We start from the raw sequence: 15,547 nt of genomic DNA, 5'->3' as shown, positions 1-15,547 counted from the left end.
CTTACAAAACCTGACTGTAATTACAAATGACTTGCTTACATGGAAAGTTATCACTGAGCTGGCTTGACCCCCTGTAATGATCACCTCATACCCGTTCCCCTCCCTCAGCAGCCCCCACACCAACACACCCCTACGTACACAGCACACACAAGCGCCAGCATCGACCACACACACCCCACACCGCATAAGTACCCTCGTACATCCTCACCACAAACATACCGCATCATCATACCTACATTTCACATCATATGTTCATACATGCTGCATACATGCAATGCATGCATCATATACACATAGACACCCCAACACAGCACACGGATGCTGTGAGACGCCTGGAGTGATGGGAAAAAGACCAAGACCATTGTGCACCCAGAAATTGAGGCAAGGAAGGAGCTTCGAGAAAAGATAGTTGAAGACCACTCACCAGGCCAGAAGCCCACAAGAGCTGCCTCCTGCTGTAAAATGCTCCCCCTGCCTCAAGCCAGGGAGCACAGGTGCCTCATGGCACTCACACTGTCCTCTCCCATGTTGCTTCACTCCCAAACAGGCCTGCTGGTCAGTTCTCGCTGGGTCAGAGCTCCAGGATGGGGGTGTATGTGCCCGCTGCCCTCCTGCTCCTCTCCCAGGTGGTGAGAAAAGGCCTTAGGCCTGGCCCTCTCCCTCTCACCCCATCACCCCCATACCAGGTACACGGACGTGAGTCTTCGCTCCCTTCTTCCTGTGACTGTGGTGTCACTTTCTCATGTGGGAATGGCAAGGTCTGCAGTTGGCTGTTGTAGTGGGGGCAGGTAAATGACTCTTTGTCTATTTGACTTGACTCTCTGTAGACCTCCCGTATTCAGGAAAAAGGAATTGTCTCAGAATCACCCCTGGTTCTAGAAGGTAGGCTTTGTGTATTCGAGGTGATCCTGGCCAGTCAGGATGTGTTACACTGCCTAATTTTGCTCTCCTTCCTAGGGGCCTGTGGAGCAGCTTGCCCAGGTAGGACTTGGTGGATTTTCCCAGCTGGCCCTCTTCCTCACCTCCTAACCTCCCAACCTCTGTAAGACAGGATCAGGGGCGAGCGTCTCAACTTCTAAGTAAAGGGAGCGGGGAGGTGATTAGGGAGCAGCAGAGCACCTGGGAGATGCATGGCTGGGGCCACAGTGGGACTACCATGACCACAGGGGTCTAAGGAGAGCCAGAGGGAGGGAGGGCAGAAATGGAAGCACCTAAGCTGTGCCCAGGAGGCTGGGAGACAGCTTCTCTTCCCCTTCCTTCTCCCTCATTCTTCTCCTGCTTCTCTGCCTCATCTGCCTTTCTCTTCCCTTATCTTCTCCTTTCCCTGCATCTTTTCTTCCTTTTGTCAATCAAAACTGTGCAAGGGCCAGATGCCACAAAGCTAACCACATGGTTCAAATCCTGGACCTGCAACTTGAAAAACACACTGGGAATGTGTGCATGTGTGCCCCAAATCCCAACAGGAGAGAGGAGGAGAAGGGGTTGCAGTGACATGTCCTACTGGGGGTTGCTCTCTCCCTCTCTGTCTCTTTTATAAGTGCATGTGTCCTCTTGCAACTTAAAAAACAAAACCCCAAACCTGTGCCAGGCCCTGGTTTTAGTGTAGCTTTTTTTTCTTTTTTTTTTTGGAGAGGTTTTTGCTATGGGGTGCCTGCGCTCGCCAGACAGACAGAGAGACAGAGAGACAGAAAGTGAGAAATCACCCTACAGGTGGGATGGCTGTGACACAATCTCTTCTTTGCCATTCTCCTCTTGGGATTTTGGGCACGAGCACGCATGCACACATGCCCAGCGTGAATTTAAGCCACCAGGTCCGGGACTCTAATCACGGTCCACTATGTGGGAGTTCAACGACATAGCCATTACGCCAACTGCTGGTCCCTAGTGTAGCTCTTGAGGAGCTGATGCTCTAGCAATGAGCAGGTAAGCCAGTCAGGTATTCTGGGCACCTATGGGTGCGACAGAGCGAACGGCTAAATGAGGTTGAGTGGGTAGGAGGGGGCAGCTTCACTGGTGTGGTTAGGGAAGGCCACTCTGAGGAAAGGAACATTTGAGCAGAGGGCTGCGTGGAGAGGAGGTGGCCGCCATGTGAAAATCTCAGGGAAGAGCAGGGGGCAAAATCCCTGAGCAGGAGCAGGCTGGAGGGTCAGTGAGGAGTTGACGGCATGAGGGAGAGCATGAAGGAGGGTAGGATGGGGCAGTGGGCAGGGGCAGGGGGCAGGAGCGAAGGTCAGGGCTGGAAGGCTGAGGGAGGAACAGCTGGGTGCATTTCAGGCCCAATGACAGTGGGGAGGGAGAGACGAGTTACTGGAGACCGTGATGGGGACGTTAGTTCCAGCAGAGGCCTGGAGATCAAAGCTGGCTGAAGAGGGTTAGAGACAGGAAACGTGGAGACGGTGCGTGTAGACACTTTCTGAGTTTTGCTGTGAGGACATGGGTCGGGGCTTGAGGTGTAGCTGGAGGGGGGACAGGTTCCAGGAAGGGTTTCTTTCTCCTCCTTCTTTTCCTCTTCCGCCTTCGCGCTCTTTCCCCATCAAAGCACCCAAACAAAACCAAGAACATGTGCGGGGAGGGCCTGGGAAGTGTGAGCCAGAACGCCGCAAGCCCGGGAGGGTATCATGCTGTCACCATGAGGGCTGGGGTGACAGCAGTCGGAGAGGCGCCAGTAATGCTCGAACTCTGTGCTAGTCGATCACCATCTTGACCTGTGCTGAGACGGAAGAAGGAAACTAAAGAGGGCCAGCTGGATCCGGCAGAGGTCATGGCCCCGAAGCCCCTCTCACTGACAGGCCAGCCTGTAGCCCAGGGGGCGCAGCTAAACTGCACTAACCCTGCAGCCAGAGCCACCTGCAGGGCCCTGACTCCCTGACTGAATAGCAAGAGCCCCACATCCCAGAGAGACCGGTTTCCCTTCTTCCTTTTCTTCCCTTTCGCCTTCTCCCCATGCCCCCGTTCACCCTCCTTTCCCTCCCCACTCCTTTCCATCCCCACACCATGTTCTCTTCTCCCCTCCCCGCTCACTTCCTCTCCCTTCTCTTCTCCTCCTCCCTTTCCTGTCTTCTCTTTGCTGCGCCCCTGATCCTAGGAGTCAGTACCAAGTGCTAAGTCAAAATTACACCATAGTTCAATATGATGGGTCAAGTGGGTTCTGAAGGCCTGGCTACTATTTATAGCATTATTCTTAGGGAAAATCGTATCCTAAGTAACAAATGACCAATTGTAAAACAAAATCCTAGACTTTAACATGGGAGTGTAGTGTGTGTGAACACCCATTCGTGACGCATGCATGCACACGCACACTCCCCAGAAGTTGTGCTTTAAGCCTATGTGGTGTCTCTGCTGGAAGTCTCTCTGGGGTGAGCCTGATGAGAAGCTGGGAGGAGACCCTGTGCTACTGAGTGGTTTGTGGGGAAGGGCCTGAAGGAGGGGGCCGAGGAAGAGGATGAGATCGAGGAGGGTGCCTGGAGAGGTGTGTGGTAATTCCCTTAGAGATCTTCTTTTTAACTCCTGGCCAGGAACTTCTGCCAGCTGCGGGGAGGAGGCTGCAGGGAGAGGAGGGCCTCTGAGGTTCTGGGCGCAGAGCAGGCTCTGGGGGCCTGGGTGACAGAGTTGGGGCTGGGTTGGAAGTGGGGATGCTGACGACTGGGCTAGCTGGAGAGGAAAAGCATCCAGAGGCTAGTTAGAACTGGTGGGCAATCGTGGGAGGCTCCTGGACATAACCTGGGCTGCACACCTGGGCGTAAGCACCGAGGGCCTGAGTAAGAATGCTGTTGCACCCACCCATCCAGGCTGGCTTACATACAGCGACAGACACCGGTGACTTGTCCCCTGCACTCCATTCAGGCAGCCACTGGGGCTAGGCACTGTGTGCTGTGGTGCACAGGGCAGTGGGCTCGCAGTCAGAAGCTTATTCTCAATTTGGGGAGAAAGCCCCGACCACCAACATCTGTCCCACTCTCTCTCATACACAGATGTCCCAGGGCATGCTCTGGCTCCAGGCTGCCTTTCTCCATTTTCCCAACAATTCTATTTAAATTCCCTAGACTGGGTGGGGGTGGGGCTGCTAGCCCTTCATCTTAGAATGTCCTCCAGCCTCACAGTCACTGAATGAAACTCCACCACCCTTTTCTTTTTAAAGAGAGTTTTTGTTCTAGGGCATGAGTCTTGCCAGAGACAGAGAAGGAGAGAGAGAAAGTGAGAAATCACCTGGGGGGAGGGGGCCACAATCCCTTTTCCTCCATTTTCCTCCATTCTCTTCTCAGGATTTTGGACACACACACATTCACACACACACACACACACACACACCTGGAATAAGTTTCAAACTGCCAGGTCCAGGACGCAAATTGTGGTTGGCCATGTGGGAGTCCAGCGCCTTAACCATTTCTCCATCTCTTCACCCATCCTTTAAGATTCTCAAATGATGGGAACCAGCAGTTAGCGTAATGGCTATGTCGCTGGACTCCCATGTAGGCGACCGTGGTTTGCATCTCGGACCCGGTGGCTTAAAACTCACGCCGGGCGCATGTGCATGCGTGCCCAACATCCCTGACAGAGAAGGGATTGCGGCATGACCATCCCCTGTGGGGGGTGATTTCTCGCTTTCTGTCTCTATGTCTCTCTCTGTCCGTCTGGCAAGCGCACGCGCCCTATAGCAAAAACCTCTCCAAAAAAAAAATTTTTTTTTGACACTTCCTCCATGAAGCTTCCATGGATTCCCTTGTATAATTTTTCCTTCATACTCTGAACTCATGAAGCTCTCTGGGATGGCCATACATAGTCCTGGGTGATAGGTAACTTGTATGTGGCTTTACCTTATTTGTTGAGTAAATGTATGAAATGTGATCACTTGTTCACTCAGCAAACACTGAGGGAGCACAGGCGATGTCCCGTTATGGTGGTTTCGGGCTGGGGATACAAGTTATGAGGAAGGTGTCTCGGCCCTCACAGGATTTCCAGTCTCTTGGAGGGGATGGTAAGTCAGTGATATGGTCTCCTTTAGGGTGCCTGGCAGGGGCCATGGGTGTGGGGTGCTAGGCTAACTCAGACTCTGCGTTTAGCTGACCCTAGGCTGCTACTGCAGGGCAGGGGCTTTAGCATCTGTGGGTCAGGGCAGGCTCTGCTCTTTGGCAAAGCAGTAATGAGCTGCTCGAGAAGCCAGGTCCTGGTGGTGACAGTAGTTTGAAACCCTGGCCTTGAAATGTGCCAAGTATGCTTGTGAGTGCCCAAGAGCCAGTGGCCTGCAGGAAGGGGATTGCTGAGTGACCAGACCCTGTGGACAGTGGTTATCTCTCTCTCTGTCTCTCGTGTGCATGCATGTTCTCTAGCATAGGTAAAGAAAAATACTAAGAAAAGAAAGAGGAAGAAAGAAAGAAAAGAGAATCTGTGCAGTCGAAGCACAAAGGTGCCAGGTGGGTGTGGACCCCTTTAAATCAGCAAAAGGGCTGCAGCAGGAGCTTTGGTTTAGGGCCTTCCCTGAGAGTCAGTCCTCCACCCCGGTTTCTCCTACTTTCAGACCAATTTCTCCCACTTTTCTTACATAGTCACAACTTTATCTCCATAAATTCTCCAAGCCAGAACATCACACTGCACTCAGGCTTTGTCTTCAATGCATTACCACCCTAATTCATCACACTGCGTTAAATGATAGAGGTTCAGAGTGCAATCAATCATCTGTCCTCTGAGCTCAGGACCTAATGAATATGGAACCTGGGGAAGAGACAGAGCTGATTCTTTATCTCCCTTCCCTTGGCAGTGTCTTCATTAGGAGAGTCCATTTTTACAGAACTTGGGGGAGAGCAGGGGCCGGGGAAGGTGAAATGTGGTGATTAGAGTTGGGAGGGGCAGTTAGACTCAAGGTTCCCTCCTTCCCTTTCTTCTTTCATCCCCCTCCCATTTTTTAATTTTAAAAATTACTTATTGCACACATACTTCACAGTCCTGTAAGTACCCTTGGAGTCCCAGGTACAAATACCTAGTGTGTTTTCCCTATTCTTTCATGCCAGCACCATCCAAGAATCATTAGCTCTGTCCATGTGGAAGGGTTGGCCCCTGTAAACCATGAACCCCTGGCACAGTGCAAACTGGCCCATCAGATATACCTTGGCACACATGGCACTCCTAAGGGATAGTGGGGGATGAGGGGATGGTCCCAGAGGTCAGCACAGCAGGGGTCTCTGGAGCAAGGGGAAGGTTTTTGATTCCTGGGAGATCCAAAAAGAGAGTCTGGGAATATGCACTGTACCTTTTCTAGTATTACCAAGAGCCAACTACCAATGCTCACGGAAGTTTGGGCGAGCCACTTTATTTCTTTGGGTCCCAGTTTCCATATTTGTAAAATGAGGAAGTTCTCAATGATCCTGCCTAGGTAACTTACCCTGAGAGAGAATAAGTGAGTAACTGATGTCTGTACATACACATGGGGCTCCAAAAACCGCAGCATTCCTTATACAAATGGGCCTGGGCTTACAATGGTATGACTTACAGTTTTTGAAAAAATTATTTTTTTAAAGAGAGAGTTTTGCTATGGGGTAAATGTACTTGCCAGAGAGACAGAAAGCAAGGAATCACTCCCTGGGTGGATGACCACACCACAATCCCTTCTCCTCCATTCTCCTTCCAGGATCTTGGGCACACACGCACATGCGCCTAGCATGAGTTTTAAGCCGCCGGGTCTGGGACTTGAGCTGTGATCAACTACGTGGGGGTTCAGTGACATAACTGCTACACCATCTGCCGGTCCCACAGTTTTTCAATTTTATGATGGGGCAAAAGCTATACACATTCAGTCAAAACTATCCTGTAGTATAGTATTCAATAAGTTATGTGAAATATTCAACACTTTATTGCCAAAGTCTCTGTGTTAGATGACTTTGTTCTATTGTAAACTAAAGTATGTGTTCTGATCATGTTTAAGACAGGTTAGGCTAAACTATGACGTTTAGTAGGTTAGGTGTATTTCATGCATTTTTAACCTAGGATGTTTTCAATTTATAGTGAGTTTATTGAAATGTAACCTCGTGGTATGTTAAGGAGCATCTGTGTGGTAGTTGGTTTTGGGTGTCAACTTGACTGGAATACCTAGAGGAAGCGTTGTTCTGGATGTGTCCACTGGGGAGTTTCTAGAAGGGATTAACATGGGAGTCTGAGTAGGCTAGATGTGGAAGATCTGCCCTCCATGTGGGTGGCCATGAACTTATCAACCAGGACCCAGAAAGGATAAGTGTGGAGGATAAATGGGTCTCTTGTGAGACAGAGCAGGGCAGCCTTTTTCCTGTTGCCTCAGACATCAGAACTCAAGGCTCGAGGTCTTCAGACTCCAGGATATACACTAGCAGCTCCCCAGGGTTCTCAGGCTTTCAGCTCTGGTGTGCCTTTGAGGCCTTGGGGTTTGGACTGATCCACTACCAGAACCCCAGGATCTCCAGCTTGCAGATAACCTGTTGTGAGACTTCATAGCTATCATAATCACGTGAGCTCATTTCCCCAATAAATCCCTCTCCATTTATTTATTTATTTATTTATTTATTTATTTATTTATTTATTTATTTATTTGCTATAGGGTGTGTGTGTGTGCTTGTCAGAGAAATGTGGGGGAGGAGAATGTGAGAAAGTACCCCTTGGAAAGGATGGCCATGCCCAAATTCCTTCACCTTCATTATCCTCTTGGGACTTTGGGCACACACACAGGCCTAGTGTGTTTTTCAAGCCACCAGGTCTGAAACTTGAGCAGCAGAGTGGGCCAGATAGGATCCAGCTGCTATAATCATCACACCACCTAACTAACTCAAATCCCCTCTTATAATCTACACAAACCTATTGGTTCTGCAGCCAACCCCATAGCATAGTGTTTAAGTGCTGTGCACTAGGAGTAAGATCGCACCTAGCAATCACTGCTTGAATCCTGGTGCTGCTGGCTTGAAAAACACGCTGAGCATGTGTGCATGAGTACAGACCCCAAATCCTGATGGGACAGAAAGATGGAGAAAAAGGAATTGCAGCGTGACCATGCCTCATTGGGAATGCTTTTTTTTCCCTATCCTTCTCTGTCTCTGAAGAGCATACGTAACCCTGGCAACTAATATGATTTTCGATGGATTTTTTAAAGATCCCCTCACATTTCTATCCTGTTCAAAAACAGCTGTATCTATATGGATATCTAGAATAAAGAAACTGAAGGAATGAGAAAGCATGTTTGGAGGGGTACATACTGAATGTTTATAATGGTTCTTAGAGATGATTTAAGAATTATTTTGATATGCTTTTTTATATATCTGCATTTTCTTATTTTTCTATAATGAGCATTACCTGTGTAATAAAACATTAAATGGCAGTCCCATAGCCTAGTGGTTAAGAGAGCTGGATTTCACATGGCTGATCACACTTCAAATCCTGGCGCTGATGACTTGAAAAACACACTGGGACTGTTAGCATGTGTGCCCCAAACCTCAACAGGGTGGAGAAATAGAGCATAAGGGATGGTGGTATGACCACATTTCATGTGTGTGTGAGGGGGTGCTTTCTCTTGCTCTCTTTCTCTAGAGAGCATACATATCTACTGACAACTAAAACAAATCACATTAAAATAAAAATGATTAACTTGTAAACCAATGTTCATAACATCATTCACAATAAATTGTAGAAACAGTCCAAATATCCCTCCATAAATGACTGATAGATACACAACCCTAAAACAAAGGAAATTTTGACAAATACTACCATATGGGTGTACCTTGAAGACATTCTAAGCAAAATAAGCCAGTCACAAAATGACAAATATTGTATAACTTCACTTATATGAGATATCTAGACTAGGGTGACAGGAAGAACAGTGATTATCAGGGGCCAGGATTTGGTGGGATGCTAATTGGGAATTAGGATTTAGTGGGTAGAGAATTTCTGTGTGAGAAGTTGAAAGAGTTCTGGAAATGGATAGTAGTGATGATTATACAACAATGTGAATGAACTTAGTGCCACTGAATTGTATACCTAAAAATGGCCAAAAGAGTAAATTTTATGTTAGGTATATTTTACCATAATAAAAATAGGTAGATGATAGATAGATAGATCAATGATAGATATAGATGGATGGATGGATGATAGATGGATAGATAGATGATGGATGAAAAGGATAGATGATGGATGGATGGACAGATAATAGATGATAGACAGATGGATAGATAGATGTTAGATGGATGGATCGATGATTGTTAGATAGAGACAGATGGATGGAAGGATGAATGGATAGATAATAGATGGCTAGATGAATAAATGATAGGTGGATGGGTGGATAGATGATGGACGGATGGATGAATAGATGATGGATGGATGGATGGATAGATGATAGGTGGATGAATGGATAAATAGATGATAGATGAATAGATAATAGGTGGATAAATGGATAGGCAATGGATGCATTGATAGATAGGTGATAGATAACGGATGGATGGATGGATAGATAATAGATGAACTCAAATGAGGGGGCTTTATTATGTGCTTCCCAGTGGCCCTTCCAGGCAAGTCACTATGACTCTTTCCACCTCTTACAATCTCAGCTCAGCTCCCACCTTCTGGAGCCCAGAGAGTAGTAGGCCAGACTCCCTGGAGCCCACTGTTGTTATCAGTGACAAGACTTGCCTCTCTCCAGGCTCTGGCTGCCTAGTGAAGAGCCCTGGAAGCTGGAGCTGAAGTGAGGAACATTGTTTTCACAAGGCTAATTAACCAAATGTGTTTTCCTCGCGTGTGTCTGTGTTTTCACATTAGGTTCTGCTGCAAAGAGGATATTAAAGCTAATTAGACTCACAGCTTTGGACAGATCTCTGAATAACCAATAAGTTATTTCTTATGGAAACACACTAGTCAGTGTTGCTATCCTTTACCTTAAATCACACATCTCTGCAGCCCACAAGGTACCAAGGCTCCAAGGTTAGATGGTTTGCAGAGTCGACTGGAGGGAAATGGAATTCTAGAAAACCTTTCTGTCTACCTCAGAAACACTTTATAAGACTCAATGTAAGCTGCATTCTCACTGCTCTCAATCACAAGCCCTTGGCCTCAGTCAGATCCGTCTTACTATAGGAGAAGCAGACTAGGCCCACCCAGGAAGGTTTCTTCCTTTCTCAGTACTGAGCTGCCTCAGTGCTCCCAGCAGTGGGCAGCTGTAGTCCAGTTTCTAAGTGGCCCTGCATCTGCTGCTACCCTTATTGAGCTAGAGTTGATTTGCCTTGGGATAAACACTGACCCAAAAGGAGCCATCCCAGAGGCAAGACCAAGAGGATCAGATTCTCTTCCTAGGGAATCTGGAATAGATACATGGAGAAAGTGGTCCAGTTAGCTTCAGGGTTCTTTCATGGCAAGCCAACAGAATCTACCCCTGGCTCACATAAGCAAAAATTTAGTAATAATAACAACAACAATTCCAGTTGACATGGGAATGAGAAACAGAGTCAGCTTCAGACACAGAGCAGTAGTGTCTCATGGGCTGCCACTGGGGTTCTATACCAGTCACTGTATTTCTCCTTTCTAATCTCATGTGTGCAAGGAAAACTGGCTGAGTCAGCTTTTGGGTCAAGTGTCTACCTTAGGCACAATTGGCTCTGGCCAAGGGCAAGATCCTAACGGCAGATATAGTTCATGGGGACTCATTCCTGAATTTTGGGGGTCTTCCCAGAGACGAGGGTATTTTGCGGGCCAGCCCCTTGGGAGGTATGCAGAGGGGGTAGTCAAGATCAAGACAACAGAAGGCTATAAGCAGGGAAAGGAGAATGATCGAAATGTATGGAGAGAGACAAGGAGGGGAAGTGGGAGACCAAGAGGACATGGATGAAGAATGCTCCCACACGGGAAGTGCGGGGCGTGTCTTTGGTTCCATTCTAGAGCCACCATCTCAGTGCCTCTACCCTTGATGAAATCATTTGGCACAGGTTCATTTATCACTCCCACACAAGAAGACAGCTGTCTGTGAATCTGACCGCACTTGTGAAGCTCAGGTGGAAGGAAGGATTCGCATTCTTATCCCATCACAACCATCTGCCTGGTTGTGCCAGCCAGGGCTATTACTATAGCTTAATTCTAAAGATGGCTGCAGCCCTAACTACCTCTCAACTCCATCAGCTTTGTCGGGCTCTTAAAAACTGAATGTAAAATAACTCTTTTTTTTTTTTTTTTGGGGAGATTTTTGCTATGGGGGGCCATTTTTTTTTTGGGAGATTTCTGCTATAGGGTGCATGCACTTGCCAGAGAGAGAGAGAAAGAGAGAGAGAGAGAGAGAGAGAGAGAGAGAGAGAAATGAGAAATCACCTCCTGGGGGGGATGACCATACTGCAATTCCTTCTCCTTTCTCCTTTCAGGATTTGGGGCATACGCATATATGCTCCTGGCATGCATTTCAAGCCTCCAGGTCTGAGACTCGAACTGTGGTTGACCATGTGGGAGTCCAGTGCCTTAACCAGTATGCCACCTGCTGGTCCCCTCTTTGTGTTTTTTATGGCCCATGAGATAAGAGAGGCTCAGCATCCTTGTTGCAAGGTGTTGACTCCACTCTATGGGCATGGTCAATGTCATCTGGGATCAAGGTCCTGAGAGTTCAAAGTACGAAGTGCACAACTGCTGCCTTTGGAATGAAGGAAAGAACCACGTTCATGCACACCCTGACAATTCTTACCATCTTGCCAGTTTTGGGCTCCTAGGACATTTCTCTTGAGTTCTCTGCAAGCCAAGCATCTGCAGCTATGGCCCTTGGAAGGCACGGTGCCTGGGAGAATCAGGAGGAATGGGGAAGGGCACAGGGTAGTGGGCACCAAGTACGTGGAGATGTAGAGCGTAAGTGGGCATGGGCCATTCCTTGGAGGGACAGTCAAATACTGGAGAGGAGAGGGATACACACCCTTCAGAGAAGGTGCTACAGAGGAGGAGGTTGGTTCTGGTGAGTCCAGGAAAACTGGGGGTGGGGGCGCTTTTCCGATTGTATCCTGAAAGTGGGGGCGGCTGTGGGCAGGAAGAAGGCAGCATGTAAGTAATAGACATAGCGAGCATCCACACATGAAAGGGTTGCTCTAGGGGCCCTGTGCAGAGAGGATCTGGAGCGGTCAGGGCTGGTTTCTAGGAAGCTGCCAGATGTAATGAGGAAATGGATAGACCAGCGATCAGAGCTGAGGCTAGAGAGAGGAGGTGACATCCACACAGTGCGATTGACCTTAGCAGAAAGGAAAGACAGGCAGCTGGCCAAGTCACTCACTGGCCAGGGCTCTGCTGGAGTGTAAATTGACTCTAGGATTCAGTGAGAGGCTCAGGCCTGAGTAGAGGGAGAAAACAAAGTTGAGACCTGAAAGTGGCTTAAGAGTGATGTACATAAGAGACATGTCTGGAACAGTGAGAAAGAGAAGAGAGGAGGGAATGGACAAATATTGGAGTTCCAAGATAGTGTTGTACCCCTCCTTTAAGGAAGTGTCCTTCTTTGTGCACTTGGTAACAGTGATAGATCCCCAGTCGCCATTTTTTTATACAAAATGACCCTGCACAGCCAGTAACAGTGATACAGCGAGAACACAATGCGCCATGATGCTGAGGCCATATGGGAAGGTCCTAGGTTCATATCCCAGTCTCCCTGTGTACACCGGGCATATATGTGCACCTATGGTCCAGTTGGCTGAGGCTGGAGGTGGGGTCATGGTGTAAAGACCACATTGGCCCTGAGACCTCCCTGAGCATGCTGGGTATGCACACATGCCCATGATCCAGGCCAGCTGAAATTGGGTGTGGATCCTGGTGTGAGGATCCTTTTGAGGAGCATTTCTCTCTCTCTCTCATGGAAGAAAATAACAGAGACTTCGATATCACAGAAGTCTGTGGCTCTCCAAAGGGCTGTAGTCCCTAAACAGATAGACAGTGCATCTGCTTGTTGGAGTTTTATGGGAGGCAGGGACTTTGATTGTCAGACAAAAAAAAATGTCCTAAACAGTTCCTGAGGGGAGTGATAACTAAAAAAAAGTTGAAAGACACAGCTCTAAATTTTGAGAATGAGTTCTCCTCCCCCGTTTTTTTCTGACTTCCACTCCCAGCACCCTTCACTGAGACGGACGTTCTGGGTCGATGGCCGAGCTGGAGGACTGGGGAGGAAGGGGAGCTGCTAGTGGGTCTGCTAAGGGATCCAGAGAGTGGAGGCCTTGCAGAGAAGCTGGGGAGGGTGCTTTGGTTTGTGCACTCCACACCCAGTTCACGTGATGAAATTTTGTCATGATTAAGAGGGTGAAAACTGGGCCAGCCCGAAGCATGGTGGTTGAAGTGACTGGATCCCACATGGCTGACTGTGTAGTTTGTGTTTGGGATCTGGTGACTTTAAAAACACTTTGGGGAGACCAGCAATTAGCGTAATGGCTATGTCGCTGGACTCCCATGTAGTCGACCATGGTTCAAATCCCGGACCTGGTGGCTTAAACTCACGCTGGGCATGTGTGCGTGCGTGCCCAAGATCCTGAGAGGAGAATGGAGGAGAAGGGATTGCAGCGTGGCCATCCCCCCCCTGGGGGGTGATTTCTCGTTTTCTGTCTTTCTGTCTCTTGTCTGTCTGGTGAGTGCACATGCCCTATAGCAAAAACTTCTCAAACAAAACAAAACAAACAAACAAACAAAAAAACACTTTGGGCACATATGCATGTGTGCCCCAAATCCTGAGAAGAGTGTAGAGGAGAAAGGATTGTGGGGATGCTTTCTTACTTTCTGTCTCTTCAGTGAGCAGGTGCACGTGCCCTGTGACCAATTTAAAAAAAAAAAAAAAGTGAAAACCTAATTTGACCATGGGATTCAGAGTGGGGCCCTGGAAGCTGGCCCTGTGGCCTAGTAATTGTAGGAGCTGGATCCCACATGGCTGACTGTACCATTAGAATCCCAGCCTTAGTGCCACACAAAATCACACTGTGTATATGTGTGTGGGTGACTGGGTACATGCTTAAAATCCCAATCCCAAACGGAGGCAAAGGGATTGTGGCACGAACATGCCCTACTGGGGGTACTTTCCCTCTCACCCTCTGTCTCCCTTTGGTGAGTGCACCACCCTTTGGCACATTAAATAAATAAAAAGGGTGGGGCTTTTGGGAGGTGATTGAAATAAGGTCATCATGGCCCTTTCGAAGTTCCCTGTGCCCATGTTTTATGACCATGTCTGCATTTTACTCCTAAGCACTGAGATTGGAGCTGGACAGTGTTGGGAACAAAGTTTCCCAGACATAAACTAGGAGATGCAACTCAGCCCAGCCAGACAGTGGCCCAAGGGAACCACAGACTTGGCTCAAGCAGGCGTTGGTACCAGGGCACATTTACTTATTTATTTTTAACATCATTATTGAGATGTAATTTACATAGCATATAACTCACCCATTTAAAACATACAAATCAATGGCTTTTAGTATATTCACAGATATGTGCGACCACCACCAGTCGATTTTAGAGCATTTTTGTCACTTGAAAAGAAACCTTGTACCCTTCAGCTATCAATTCCCCACCTCCCTCTCCCATCCCTGCATGCCATCTCCAGCCCTGGCAACCACTAATCCACCTATCTCTATATATTTCCTCATTCTGTGCTTCTATATCAATGAATCACACAATATATGTTCTTTTGTGACTAGCTTCTTTCACTTAGTATGTTTTTGAGGTTCAGCTAAGCTGTAGCATGTTTCAATACTCTATTCCTTTTTTGTGGCTAAATAATATTCCATTGTATGGATATACCACATTTTATTGACTCATTGATGGGATTTGGATTATTTCATCTTTTTGTTAAGAATAATGCTGCTATGAACATTCATGTACAAGCCTTTGTGTTGATACATGGTTTCAATTACCTTGGGGATATATAGATACACACACACACACACACACACACACACATACACGCATACACACACATATACACACGCACGTATATGTATGAAATTGCTGAGTCAAATGGTAACTCCATGTTCAGTCATTTGAGAAAGTACCAGACTGTTTTCCACACTGACTGCACTATATTACATGTTCACGAGCAGTATGTGAGGATTCTGATTTCTCCACATCCTTCCCAACATGTGTTATTATCTGACTTTTTAATTTTAGCCCTCCTTGTGGGTATGAAGTGGTATCTCATTATGTCTCTTAACCATTGCCCAGTTTTGCAGGAAAGCTGAGCATGCCAGAACACTTGAGGATAGGCAGGCAGTGACACCGGCATGGCTCCAAGGGATCAGTCCCCTAAGGAGAGTAGCTTAGCCGGGGTGGAGGGGATAGACAATTAGGTCACTTTCCCCAGGGGAGATGGAATGGATTCAGACTCCAATGAGGTAGGCTAGAGATCAGGCTGGGTTTTATTGTGTCATTGGAAAAGTCATGGAGTGTTTTTTTTTTTTAATGCAAAAATACTTCATGACTTTTCAGACGACCCAATAGAATGAGCAGAGGATCAAAACTACTTGGGGAAACTGAGATTAAAGCTCTGTCAAGTGGATGGCAAACACTCGGCATGGAGAAAATCCCTCCCCACTGCTTCTCCTATGGTAGACATTACTAATGA

The sequence above is a fragment of the Tupaia chinensis genome, unplaced genomic scaffold (genome assembly GCF_000334495.1).
Source record: "Tupaia chinensis unplaced genomic scaffold, TupChi_1.0 Scaffold150175_1, whole genome shotgun sequence".
Lineage (NCBI taxonomy): Eukaryota > Metazoa > Chordata > Mammalia > Scandentia > Tupaiidae > Tupaia > Tupaia belangeri.
This window is presented reverse-complemented; position numbering follows the sequence as displayed.